The following is a 13,868-nucleotide window of genomic DNA, read 5'->3' on the forward strand; positions in this document are numbered from 1 at the left end:
TTACAAATCCCATCTTCCTTCCAGCCACTCAAAACACACACTACTTCACAACCCAACCCATTTGACTGTCACACAACAGCTCGAGGTCAAGCTTTTCTGAAGAAAATTGACTGCTGAGGATTCCTTTACCCTCAGTATACATTACAAGTAATGTTACTTTTCAATGCTTACAATGTTCCCTAGGAGTGTGTCAGTTGAGCAGGCCAAAAAAAAAAAAAAAATCTGTAAGTTTATTATTTTTCCACCAATATATTTGACACCACCTTTGGAGAACGAACAAAAGGCATACTGTCAAGCAGACAGACCTGGACAAAATGTTACTGTTTGTTCCACATGAGCACAGAAGTATATTTAAGCAAAGAAAGCCACTCCATGACTCTCCTGGGACTGACTTCCTTTAGCCGAATTATACCAACATGTTCACACCACTTGTTCAGACTGTGTTGGAATTTAAAAATGCAGACTTCTATTTGCCAATTGCTTCAATACCCCAGTGATAAAAATTCACATTAGGATTGAACCTGGCTTTAAAGTATCACAGAACAAATGGAAGTTTATTGCAAAAATGTGTGTATACATGAAATTATAGTCAGAGATGTGAAAATAAGGGGTGCCCTTGTTTGACAGATTCTATACTTCTACAGGACAGCCTCAAAGTCACCAGAAGTCACTTGACTTGGGATTAGGTTTCAAATCCAGGCTCAGTGACATTCATGAAACTTTTGGCAAAACTTGGGCCAAGTTTCGAGCAAGGCTGGATAGAATACTTCTTTCATGTGGAACCTGTGTGAAACCCAGTGGTTTTGGCTACCTTTCTCCTTGAGTTTCACATTCAAACAAGCCAAAGTTTCAAAGTAAAATTAAGAGGCAAAAGAAAACAAAAAAAAAACCCCAACAGAACAGGAAAAAAATGGCTTGCTCAAGAATGGAATGGCCTCTGTCACAATCCAAACACATTTCGGCCATTGGATTCTGCAACTGAACTGCTGCTGCTGCTGCTAAGTCGCCTCAGTCATGTCCGACTCTGTGCAACCCCATAGACGACAGCCCACCAGGCTCCCCCGTCCCTGGGATTCTCCAGGCAAGAACACTGGAGTGGGTTGCCATTTAACTAGCATTGCCTTTTTAGCAGCACATTTCTCCTCAGCAATGCCAAATCAAGAATGCCTAGTATTAAAGGGATGAGTATGCTAGACCCCCACCAAAGGTAGTGAAGGATATGCTCAAAATGACCAGAGGATTTCAAGTTTTGACTATACACACATCACAGAAATGAGATGATTCAAAAGCTCTTATAATGCAGATCTGAAGAGAGAAAGTTAGTAATTAAATGTCCAGCTTTGGGAAATTAAAAAAAAAAAAATTAGACTGAATAGCTCTAGGTTTTCCTACAATGTCAGTCCCAGTTCTAGAGATCATATTGCATCTGCTTCTAATCCAGAGTGACATCTCCCATAACTTACTCCCTAGCTCCACCCTCTGAACCTGAGTCCCGTGGCCACTGGCTTCCTTCCTTGTCAGCACGATGCAGAGCACAGGGTGCGTCCTGTATCAGCTCTGAGGAGCCAGGGCCCCTGCCTGGCACTTACTCTCCGACAGGCTTAGGCTCGTCCTACTGTTCACCTTCACCAGGACGCAAGGCCAGATGGCCAGGAGACGACAAACTCAGGATCTGGCTGAGGACTTTGAAAATACCCTTGTTTGCAGTAGAGAAGAAAAGAGTGACAGACAAATGTGATATACCCACGAATTTTCTCTAAAACAAAGAGAACATCTAAAAGTTGACTGAATGGCTAGAAAGCGCTATACTCTGCCTATTTTAGGAAGTACATTTTTTTCATTCCTTATCCCTCATTCAGCAGAAGTTTCACTAGCATAACAGATTTCTGGCTACAGAGAATTTTTTTTTCTCCTTTCCTTTTTTTCTAGTTTTCCTTTTTAAAATGTTCTTTTATTTCTTTAAAAATTTTTTTTTCTTCTTTTTTGAAAAAAAAATTAACCGGAAGATGTGTGTTTAAAATGCATGCTTTCTTTCGACATATGGTGAGATACCAATAAACTTCTTTGGAAATAAGAATCTCTAAATTCCAAGGATTTCAGTGTCCATGTTAAAAAGCAACAGTAAGGCCCCAAGGCATATGGCAATTTAGAGGCACTTACATGAGGGGTTGATAGTCTGGTCTGTGCACCATTATTTCCTGCTTGATTTTAGACATCTGCTGAGTGGAGCAGAAAGCTGTCATAAACTCTGCGATGGTCAGAGAAACCTGCCATAGGATAGTCTTTGCTTTTCTGCTGAGGGGAGGGGGGTCCCTGTACTAATAAAACCTAACACATATCAGTGAGAGAAAACCAAAACCCAATACATTATTCCATGAAAATGATATAAAAGCCTTAAACAAAAAAGAAGACTTTTTACTGAACATAGTAAATACCCACAATCAAAGTAAATGCCATGTTTGAAGTTAAAGTCCACAGATCAAAGTGCTTTGCAAAATGTCAAGACCAAGCGTAAGGTGGGGGAGGGGGAAAAGCACAGAAAACCCTCCAAACTATTATATTGTCGCAGTAGAGAAAGAAACCTGCTAGCCAAAGACCATCAGCTAGGTAAGGAAACCTCAAAACTGAGTCACTGAATTGTGGTACAATGGTGCAATACAAAAGCAAACAAAAAATGGTTCTAATTCCACAGTAGCAATGAACAAAACAGTGGTGAAAGAAGGTTAATAAGATAAAGCCGTCTCATTGTCCTTAAAGAATAAATCACTAATCTAGCTCCTTTACTCAGGTAGTTGCATCTTTTCCCTTAAAAAAAAAAATGCCCTTAGAAAGTTAAAAATAAGTAAACCCCGTCTAAACAAGAAAATGAGGGTGTCTGAAAGGCTCTGGGACGACCCTGGCAAGGAGGCTTAATTAGCGTTCTGCCGCGGCTCTGGCTCAGTCACAGACAGGTCTGTTCTGCAGGTCAGCATTGTACAGAGCGCGTTCAGCACTGTTTAAAGCTGCAGCCGCAGAAACGCACACAGGCTGCTGCTGGACTCTGGAACTCCGTATCTACCTGGAGGGCGTTCAGCAACCCCAGCACCGTCCCCCACCCCCATCCCCCTGCTTATTTTCACCATTGACAAGTTATTTAAAAAACATTGAGTCCATGTCATAAACCAACAAAATAATTCCAGAATTTAAAAAAAAAAAAATCTTACCTACAGGCAGCCAGGTTCAACAGTTGATCTGAAGAGAGGAAGTAGGAGTCAGTGGCCTTTTACATGTGGAGGTTGTTTATTTAGCCCTTTTTAAAAGGTCTTGAACTCCAGAGGTTTAAGATTAAGTCCAATCAAAGTGTCTGGAAAAAAAAAAAAAAGGTGGGGGGGCAAGAGAGAAGGCAAGTGAGAGAGGGAAAGAATCTCAGCTGCTGGGTGGTGCTACTGTTCTGAGAGCATTTGAGCTATTTTCAGCATTTAACAGCAGCCGGGGTTGTCTGCAAGGGATGAAAAAACCTTGCCTGGATCGCCACATCCCGCCCCCCCCACACATCGGGGGGGGGGGGTGGTGGGGGGCAGGGACACAAACCAGGAAACCCACAACAACTTGCTTCACTGTGCAAATATTCATTTATATTTTGAGGAAAACTGCCAGCATGATTGAAAGTAAAGCACACAGTAACAACAACAAAAACTTAACTGGAATCTTAAAGAAACATAGTACTTTGCCATAATCCTTGCGTTTTCAAAACGATTCACCTGATTCGTCGAAAATCAGATGTTCTATTTATGCCGTATTGAGAGGAAAGACTTTTCTTCTGATAGTTCCTGGCCGGATTATATGAGTCTTAAAAAATATTTTAGATTTCTCTCTGGGAGGAATAACTGTTGTCAGCCTATCCTCCTTAAGACTGAAGACAAATGATTTATTTCTAGCCCACACCCACATTTCCAGTCTCATCAACCATGCTATTTTTGAAAGCTACTGGGTTAAGCTGTTGACATTTCTTATCTCTTGGCAGAGATTGGGGGCCATTCAGTAACAAGATGCAGACAGGCACCCATCCCCTGCTCTCTCCCCACTCCAAAGGCCAGTGAAGAAATACTTCAGACTGGGTCACCAGCAATGACTGGCAAACTCTGAGCTTTCGTTTGTAGAATGATGAATTAAGATCTGGAAATTGTATTCATTCATTCAACAAACATTTTTGTGGCAAGAACTTCTGATATGCCAAGCACTCTGAGAATACAATAGTGGACAAAATTAATTTCTTTGCCTCGAAAGGTTTACAGCACACAAACGCAGCGAGAGTAAGGACAGAATTTGTTACAGACGTTTACAGCTTCTTTTCCACAGGCTATTTAAACCATGGCAACTGGAGATGTGGCGATCTCTTACTCTGACCCAGGGAATATATGCGTCATCAGACGGACTCCTGACTTCCATTGCTTCATTAGGCTTTTTGCAACATCCCGAAAAAGGAAAATTAGTTACTTCCTACCAAGGAAACACTTAAGTATTTGTATAAAAGCCTCTGTTCTAGATGAAATCCCTAAAACCTCTGAACTCCCTATTCTTTGTAACAAAGAAAACACTTATGCAGTCAGGAAGTACTGCTGAGAGATGAAAGAAGATTCCCTGATCTTAGTCCATTATAAAAACCACCTGATATATTTTATAGTTAATATTATGAAGGCTGGCTACCAGAGGCTCACATCAAATTCAGTTCTTTCCTTGTAACTGATTAGAGAAAATACGGAGGAAAGAAGTAGGTGAGGCAGATTGAGGTATGAACTTCCAGTTGCAAAATAAATTGAGTCACAAGGTGTGAAATGGACAGTGTGGGGATTTTATATAGTCCATAATTATGTAATGTCTTTGTATGGTGACAGATGGTGACTAGACTTACTGTAGTGATCGTTTTGAAATGTATAGAAATATCAATCACTATGCCATGTAACAGGAACTAAACTTTTTAACTGCTTTTCCTTTTTCTCCTTATAGTAGTTTTTTTTTTTTAATTTTATTTTATTTTTAAACTTTACATAATTGTATTAGTTTTGCCAAATATCAAAATGAATCCGCCACAGGTATACATGTGGAAAATACATTTGAAAATGGACCTTCCTTGAGAAACCGTTGAAGTTAAGGGAACAGATAAAGATTAACTATTTGAGTACTAAGTCAACTATTATTTTTAAATTACAAACTGGGTGCTTTTCACACCAATACTAAGAGAAGTTCATTGCTTCACATTGAACTATTTTTAGAGTCATTTTATATCAATCTGCACTTGAATGAACAGGTTATGACCCAGCTCCCTGTTCCATTTAGGATGAGTCCTACCCTGCCAAGTAACTCACCCAGGACTCCTTTGTTCCCCAAAGATCTTGACTGTCCAGACAGCCTGTCTATAGGTACTTTTCAACAGATTTGGCATCACAGAAGAGTGCAAATTGAGGCCTATTTTTAAAGGTTAGAGTACTTACCCAACTACTATGTCTTTGTAAGTTATTAATAACGTAACAGTTATATCAACTGTACTGTTAATGGTTTTATTTCTCTGTTTTTTTCCTTTGTGTTTTTTACCAAAAAATTGATTTAAAATCATTTGGAAATGCTTATATTAAAGTGGGCTTCTTATATTGATAAAACATTAAATAGGCGTTTGGCGTAACTCTTCTTCTGTATAAGATGGGGGTAATAACAATGCCAATCCATAGAGTTGTGGTTGGGTTTATATGATTATGCACATAAAATGCTTAACCAAGTAATGCCTGATACACAGAAAGCATAAAAGTTAATGACATTATCACTTGTTGTTGTTGCTGTTGAGTCGCTAAATCATGTCCAACACTTTGCAACCCCATGGTCTGCAGCACTCCAGGCTCCTCTGTTCTTCATGACTCCCACAGTCTGCTCAAATTCACGTCCATTGAGTTGGTGATGCTATCTAATCATCTCATCCTCTGTCGTCCCCTTCTCCTCCTGCCCTCAGTCTTTCCCAGCATCAGGGTCTTTTCTAATGAGCCAGCTCTTCTCATCAGATGGCCAAAGTATTGGAGCTTCAGCTTCAATATCAGTCTTTCCAATGAATATTCAGGACTGATTTTATTTAAGTCTAGAGCCTGTCTATCTAATGTGGTGGATACATGTGGCTGTTGAGCCACATGTGGTTTGTCAGAACTGAGATGTCATGTACATGTAAAATATATACCAGACTTTAAGTATGAAAAACAGATTGTAAGCAGAATTTTTTAAAAATCTTGATCATATGTTGAAATAGTATTGCAGACATATTATGTTAAATGTTTTGTTAAAATTAATTTTACCTCTTTTTATTTTTTAAAATGCCAAAGCCTTTTATATTATAAATGTGACTTGTATTATTGTTTTATCAGGCAGTGCCATCTAGGCCAGTGGTTCTCAAACTGTAGTAAGCATCAGAGTTACCTGGAAGGCTCATCCAAAGACACATTCTTGGGTCCTAGCCCTAGTTTCTGACTTAGTATGTCTGAGGAGGGGCCTGAAATTTTGATCGCTACAAGTCCCCAGGTGATTCTTGACCATACTTTGAGACCACTGCTCTTGATCCTTGCTACTTAAAAGAGTGGTCCACAGATCAATATCTAATGTTTGGAGGAATCAGGACATTTCGCAAGATTCCGGGCAGCAATGCAGGCTCTGAAGAAAAAGATAAGAACCTAATTGCCTGGTGCCCTGGCCACCATGTTCACTGAGATTCTTAAACTCTCCAGAAGGACGGGCTTGGTTTCAGAGGCTAGAGCAGGAATAATCTTTCAGAGATGAAGAGGGAACGGGAGAAATGGAAGGAAATGTTGAAGTCAGTTTAGTGTTTCACTTCTTTTTCTCCCTCCATAGCACACAAGAAATACTGAGACTGTTTTCAGCTAAGTATTGGTCTAATCGAAGCTGTAACTAAGGCACAGTTGATGTAGAACAAACCTAGAAGGTATTTATGTCTCAAGGAAGGATCTTATTAACTCAGGTAACCCTCCAACTGTTCGAAGCACAAGAGATTGGCATTTTGGAGAAGAGAGGCTTCCGCTGTCCTCTGCCCCACCGTTAAGTAAGTGAACACGTTATTTTGAATGCTTTCACCAGTTTGCCAAATGCCTTCTCACCTTTTCAGGTGGAACCAAAGCCTCGTGGGCTCAAAGGGCTTCCTAAAAATGAAATCCTCATTATAAGAGAAAATGTGTACCCACACCAGTCATATTTAAAACTCCCAGTTTTGTATGCAGCGATCATCTGTAGCTTTAGGTCTTACTGGTTGGTTGATTGTTTCAGAAAACTTAAAAAAGTGTGTAATGCTTAAAAGCAGAGAGTCTGGGACAGTGTGTCTGTTTGAATCCACTTTGGTGTGACCTTGGGCCAGTTACTTCACTTCCCTGTGCCTCTGTTTCCTCTTCTTTAAATAAGACTTATCTCAGTAGGCTGTTGTGAGGATTAGAAGAGTTGTCATTTCAAAGGAATGTAGAAAAGTCTGGCATGTTGCAAATGCTATTAATGTTATTGGTTAAATAATTAAAACGTAACTGTGCAGGTTTCTTTTATGGCCAAACATGGTAGTTTGTTTTCAGATACCATGATGATTTCTAGGGACTTTTATGTGCATGGTTTCTTCAATACATGCGTTGTGAGGGCTTCTTTGAGAGTTGTTTAAATTTTTTTCCCCAAGAGAACTCCAAATTCTCATTTGATTCCTCATCGCTTCCTATGATTTGAGAGGATCTCAGTAAGGAAGGAAGTGAATGTAGTTTTCCCATGAATATTGTTTTCTAGGTTACACATTCTCCCCCCGCCCCCACCCCCCGAAGTCCTTTGAAAAGTGAGTTGCACTATAAATGTTTGAAGGCTTTCATGGTCATGTCAGTTGGGTAGCATTGTCTAATTTTCCAGGAGAACAATGCGTCATTCTCTTAGATATTTTAGTACTTAGGGAGAGGCAGCAGGTCTGCCTGAAACACTGGCATGAGTTTCAAAGATGTACTGAAAAGGCAGTCAGATTCTGATCCTATAGAAATGATAGAAATCAGATAACGCTGATGAAAGGAAGGGGCGGACCCCTAAAGCAGGCATGCTGGATGCAAAATGAAGGCTCAGTTAAGTGTACTGACATCTTTTACACTTGTCTGCTTCAACCATATGAAACATAGTGAACCACGTGTGTGTGCGACGAAACTAGTGATGCTTAGAAGCATCACACACTCGGTAAGTGTCAACAGGGTCGTCTCCAAGAAGTTCAGTGTGTTGAACAGTGAATAAATGTACCAAGTGGGGAAACCCAAGCCCATGGGTTGAGTGGTTTCAGACCAGTCATACAAGTCCTCTGAGAGGATACCCTAAAATGGAGGCAGAAACACTGAGCTATGTAAACCCCGTTCCTAACTCGAACATCTGGACGTTTGCTTAGACTGATAAGAGATCACATTTGGCCATTCCCGCTCACCCCCGTGATCTACATCTGCAGGCATAATTATTTTATTTTATTTTATTTTTTTTGTCTTGGAAATGTTATAAAATTTTTAATAGCAAAACATAGGAATAAAAACATATTAACAAAATGTATTCAATCATTTACATTACAAACAAGGAATCTGCAGTTTATTGTTGTGGCCTGACAGGAGAAAATTACTCAATAGGAATCTATGCACAATGTGATTGCAAATATGTACAGTACTTTAAAAAAGCCTACAAGGAGGAAAGTTGGCTAGGTTCTTTGTTAGACCAACCAGACAATCAAAATATTAAAACTCTGTGGACTAGTAGTAATAACTTTATACTTAAAAAAAAGTTTCATTTTGTTTAAGAATATTCCAATTATATTTATATGGTTCCAGTTGATGAAGCCATTCACCATAGTTCCAGTAAATTACCCTTTAATTGATTTGTTTGGGGGAAAAGATTGACATGTTAATAAAAATGAACGAAGGAATTTTCATCACAATGGTTTCCAGTTAAACTATCACAGCTTCACAAATGGACTGAAGCTGTCCATTAAAGTTGTCAGATCATATGTCACTTATTTCTGCTTCCTGGTTTACTGACATGAAACGAAATGTGACTTGCCATCCCATTTGCCATTATCCAATCTGGGACTGGATTTTACCAAATAAGGTGAGTGTCTGAATGAACAATTCAGACTAGAGATTCTATCTATCAGATGCTAGAGATTCTATAGAAATAACTTCTTAAAATCTTTGTTACAACTCACTTTCTAGTGAAAACCTTATTGTTTTTAAACTGACTGTCTGAACTCCATGTGTATTTAGCAAGTGCCTCTGCTGTTTTATATAACTATGACTTAGATCTCGATATTTATATTCAATTGAAATTGAGAATATGCAACAGTTGCTACATATGGTAGAAAAATCAAGATAAGCCTTCAAAGGGGCCTATTTAAGGCTCTGTGCGATCTGCTTCTTCTCATCCCCATGCACATCTCCCTCCCTTCTCTAGCTCCCTTTCTTCCAGTTTCTCTGGCCTCCCCTCAGTTTCTGGGTTGGACCACCGTCGGGGCCTGTGTGTGTGCTTCACTCCCTCTCCCTGCCGCCTGCCCTGCTTGACGTGGATGCCAGGCACCCTTCGGCTGTCAGCTCAAGCGCCTTTTCCTCAGGAAGGGTTTCCCTGCTCTAGCCAAGGTCAAGCATTTTTGTTTTTAACTCTTAAAGAATCGTGTTCCTCACGTTCCCTCCAACATCAAACGTTGCCTTTGTTTGAGTGATCGATTCATGGATTTCTCCTCTGATTCCCATCGAACCCCTGACAGGTGTGTTATATTTGTGCCTGGCACTGAGGGAGGGCTCAGTGTGCATTTATTGAATAAAGAAGCAATTCAGTAAGTTCTGCTCAAGGCATTAAGCAACACACGATGGTATTTTTGTTATATATAAATGAGAGCTTATGAAAGTATCTTATCTTCTAAAAAGCAAAAACTCTGTATTTTGATTAAGCAGCTGTTTCCAACCAAAAGGATTCTCTAAACGGTATTGCTTTTTGGTTACATATTTGATTTAAAAAGTTTTTAAAGAATCAGCACTTGTTTTCCTCCTCGGGATATAATCTATTATCTTAATAACTTGCATTTATCTTCTAAAATAGGCTTGAAATAAATCGATACCTGCATTCTTGCATCATCTCTCCAGATCTTTTTAAAAATCATGTAATACTCCATTAGGATGTATTAATCACTCAACTGGGATCCCTGATCACAATTTCTTTTGATTAGGGTTACTGAGAGAATGAAGTATTTGTGTATTACTAGACGGCAATGGCACCCCACTCGAGTACTCTTGCCTGGAAAATCCCATGGACGGAGGAGCCTGGTGGGCTGCAGTCCATGGGGTCGCCGGGAGTCAGACACGATGGAGCGACTTCACTTTCACTTTTCCCTTTCATGCATTGGAGAAGGAAATGGCAACCCACTCCAGTGTTCTTGCCTGGAGAATCCCAGGGACGGGGAGCCTGGTGGGCTGCCGTCTATGAGGTTACACAGAGTCAGACACTACTGAAGCGACTTAGCAGCAGCAGCAGCAGCAGCAGCAGCAGCTCTGTAAACTGCACCCTCAAATTGGTTTCCTTTTATGCTTTTTATAGATACTTGATGAGCAGACAAACAAATGAAGTATCTCGCCCACAGCACTGCCTGCTCAGGCCATTGTCATTCTAGTGGCATGAAACCCTTTGTCATGTCCATATAGTGCATTAGTTATAAACACACCAGGAATTACTGGCCATCGAAAAACTGGGAGATTTGTGATCTTGTTCTCTGGCAAAGGAGAGGAAAGGGAGTTTTGTGTGGCCTGGAATACAGAGCTGAGTTGGAGACTGGGGGCTGGTCTTTGCTCTGTTGCCTGGGAAGAAGCTGTGAGACACTTTCTTCTACCCTGGGCAAGGACACTGGTTACAGCCTAAGGATGTCTGAAGATGTACTATTTTGTACATATGTACATGCTTTTTGTACACGTGTAAGACACTTTGAAATCATCATGGCAGAGCATGAAAAATATCTTTTCTGAGGCATTCAAAAAACAAACTAATTAACCCAACCATCTATGGCATATTTCCATCGTTACTATGACCACAAAAGTTAATTTTGCAAGGACAGGCATACATAAATAATACACAAAATGTTAGAAAAATGTCCTTGAAACCCACAGAGATGAAATATGAGTGAAGAATAATAAGGAAGAGTGGACCCACATTCAAGGGTTAGAAGGAGCTGTATAGATTTGTTATATCAAGTGCATAAGAAAAATATTTTCCTAAAATGAATGTGGGTTAGAAATGGGAGCTCTTAGATACTGGACATGTTAATATTTTCTGTGTTATCCGCCCAGCAATCCAGACCTTCCTACCTCTTCGAGTGGCCTGTTGGTGTGTCCCAGGTAGGTTACGGATATTGCTGCAATATTGATCCCTTCAGTTGTCACCTCACTAGGTGACACCCAAGGCACCTGGAGCTTTGGGGCCAGTCACCTCTGGCTGTTAGCAACCTCATCTGTTTACCTCAGTGCCTACAGATACGCTCATTTGTCCATGTGCCAGATATAGACACGATTGGGTGGGAACGGTCTAACCAGCAAGGTCAGCCTCCTAAAAACAGCAACAATAGTCTTGTTAACAAAGGAAACACAAGAAATGAGATGGTATGGGAGAGGCATGTGTCAAGAAATGAGTAATGATAGCTCAGTTTTACCAAAAACAGGGGGGAAATCATTGTTTAGACTCTGGGCTGAGCCAGGACTGGCCTGGTCTCCAGAGGAAAGTGCTGGACGGTCTGTCCTGTCTGTGGGTAGTGTGTGCTTAGGTAGAGGGGAGGGAAATGGACGTCTGAGCCAAAGTAAATGCATGCATTTTCACCTTCTCTTGAGTTTCCTCTTTTTCTCAGCCAGGGTTTCTTTAAGGGTCACTTTCGAATGAAGTTTCTCTCTGACACATTTCATTTTACAATCAAGTCACTCACTATATCCAGACTCATGGCTCGAAAAGAAATAAATACTGTAACACAGTCATGGCAGACGCACCTTCCTACCTATGGAGGATCCATCTTTGCTTTCAACGCTGCTACAAATTCCTGGTCACAGGTCTATTCAAAAACGTATCTTCTGGGATTCCCTGGTGGTTTGTTCAGGCTGATAAGCTACAGGCAAGACGTCTCACGGGGGCGATGCTAACACAGAACCTCCTGAGGAGAGGGTATTCTACCCTTCGCCCCATCACCTGCCACTGCTCCTCTGAGCTGATGGAAATGCAGATGCCCTTCTGGGAAGTACCTGCTGAGGCAGTCTTGAACCCACCCCGGGCTCCTTGTTGTTTTGGGGAAACCAGCCCCTCACTTGGTTAATCTGATCACTGGAAACGAAGAGGCATACCGACACAATCATCCAAGAACGAGTTTCTCAGCTCAGGCTGGCTGAAAGATAGCCGGAGACTATTAGGCTGGCTATGAAGATATCATAATGAACCTAGAGCTTGTCATACAGAGCGCAGTTAACTCAGAAAGTGAAAACCAAATATCGTCTATTAACATGTGTATACGGAATCTAGGAAAATGGTACCGATGAACCTATGTGTAGGGCAGGAATAGAGACGCAGACGTGGAGAATGGTGGATGCAGAGGGGCAAGGAGAGGGTGGAATGAATTGAGAGAGTAGCATTGATACATATATACTACCATATGTAAGATATACAGCCAGTGGGAAGCTGCTGTTTAGCAAGGGGAGCTCAGCTGGGTGCTCCGTGATGAACTCTAGAGGTGGGATGGGGTCGGGTGGGAGGGAGGCCCCAGAGGCAGGGCATATATGTAGACATATAGCTGATGCGTGCTGCCGTGCAGCAGAAGCTAACAATATTGTACAGCGAGTATGTTCCAATAAAAAAATAATAAAGATAATCACGTACAAAATAGTTTCAGAAGTTCTGAAAGTACTTCTGGCATCAACAGTTAGCCCTCATCTCTTGTGAGTTGCTGTGTTCAGTCTCAAGCCCATTATCATTTTCTAATGGACTGAAAATTGCCATGAAAAACAGAGTGGATATGTTTGAAGCCCAAGGAGCTGCAGCATTCGAACCTTTTCGGCTTTAAAGAAATATAATCGAGTAGTTGGCTCTTTTTTTTTTTCCCCCTAAAACTAACAATTAGTGATCAGTGATATCAAGAGGAATAAGAACATCATAATAGTCTGCAGGAAATAGAAAACAGGAACCCATTGTTTACCCTGTTCTCAGTGGACATTGCCAGAGCATTGTTCAGAAAACTTTGAGCAGGGTCACTGCAGTGTAGTTTACCAAGGTTTCAAAAGCTAAACTGAATGATGGAATTTGTCCTTGGTACAAAAAAAAAGTGATTTTGAGAAGATGGTGAGGGATGTATTTGAGTACTAAAAGATCTTAAAATTTTCTATTTAGGATTTCTTAAAATGGTAAATGCTCTCAGTCATAACTGAGGCAAAAGCATGTTGGATTAGGAAGCCAATAATTTTTTCAGTTTCAAATAAAACTAAAGATACACATACAATGTGGAAATTATTTTAAGCATTCTTATCTCATGGCTTCTGGTTGTACCATACATTGGAGAAATGAATATAAAGTATAATACATTCCATTTTGTAACCATCAGTCACATATAACCATTTTGTCTTTCTGTCTATATTGGTGAGGAGCTTGATGTTCGACAGGAAGGGTCTGGAGGCTGTCTGCCACCAGTGAATCTGACACCACTGCCTTCAAGTAGCATGGTTACCAAATCTCCTTGAGCTACAGTTCTTTCTTGTGTGAAGAAAGTAAGAATTATTGCAGCACTTAACGCATCTGATTGGTATGAAGATTGAATGAGTTAGTATACGCAAAGGTCTTAAGAC

The 13,868-nt window shown here is 40.5% G+C and overlaps 1 protein-coding gene across 36 annotated transcripts in view; it reads right to left on the reverse strand.

Moving 5' to 3' along the window:
* The window catches only part of SORBS2 (sorbin and SH3 domain containing 2), a 211,723-nt gene that overhangs the window by 173,999 nt on the left and 23,856 nt on the right, over window positions 1-13,868 (reverse strand). For 28 of the 36 annotated variants that reach the window (XM_061404232.1, XM_061404234.1, XM_061404231.1 and 25 more), the window contains exon 2: window positions 3,204-3,343. The gene's annotated coding sequence lies outside the window, so the exon portion shown is untranslated. Of the gene's footprint in view, window positions 1-3,203; window positions 3,344-3,740; window positions 4,324-13,868 lie in introns of those variants that run through there. The other 8 variants (XM_061404206.1, XM_061404213.1, XM_061404223.1 and 5 more) reach the window with 3 other exon arrangements.

The sequence above is a fragment of the Bos javanicus genome, chromosome 27 (genome assembly GCF_032452875.1).
Source record: "Bos javanicus breed banteng chromosome 27, ARS-OSU_banteng_1.0, whole genome shotgun sequence".
NCBI classification, from domain to species: Eukaryota; Metazoa; Chordata; class Mammalia; order Artiodactyla; family Bovidae; genus Bos; species Bos javanicus.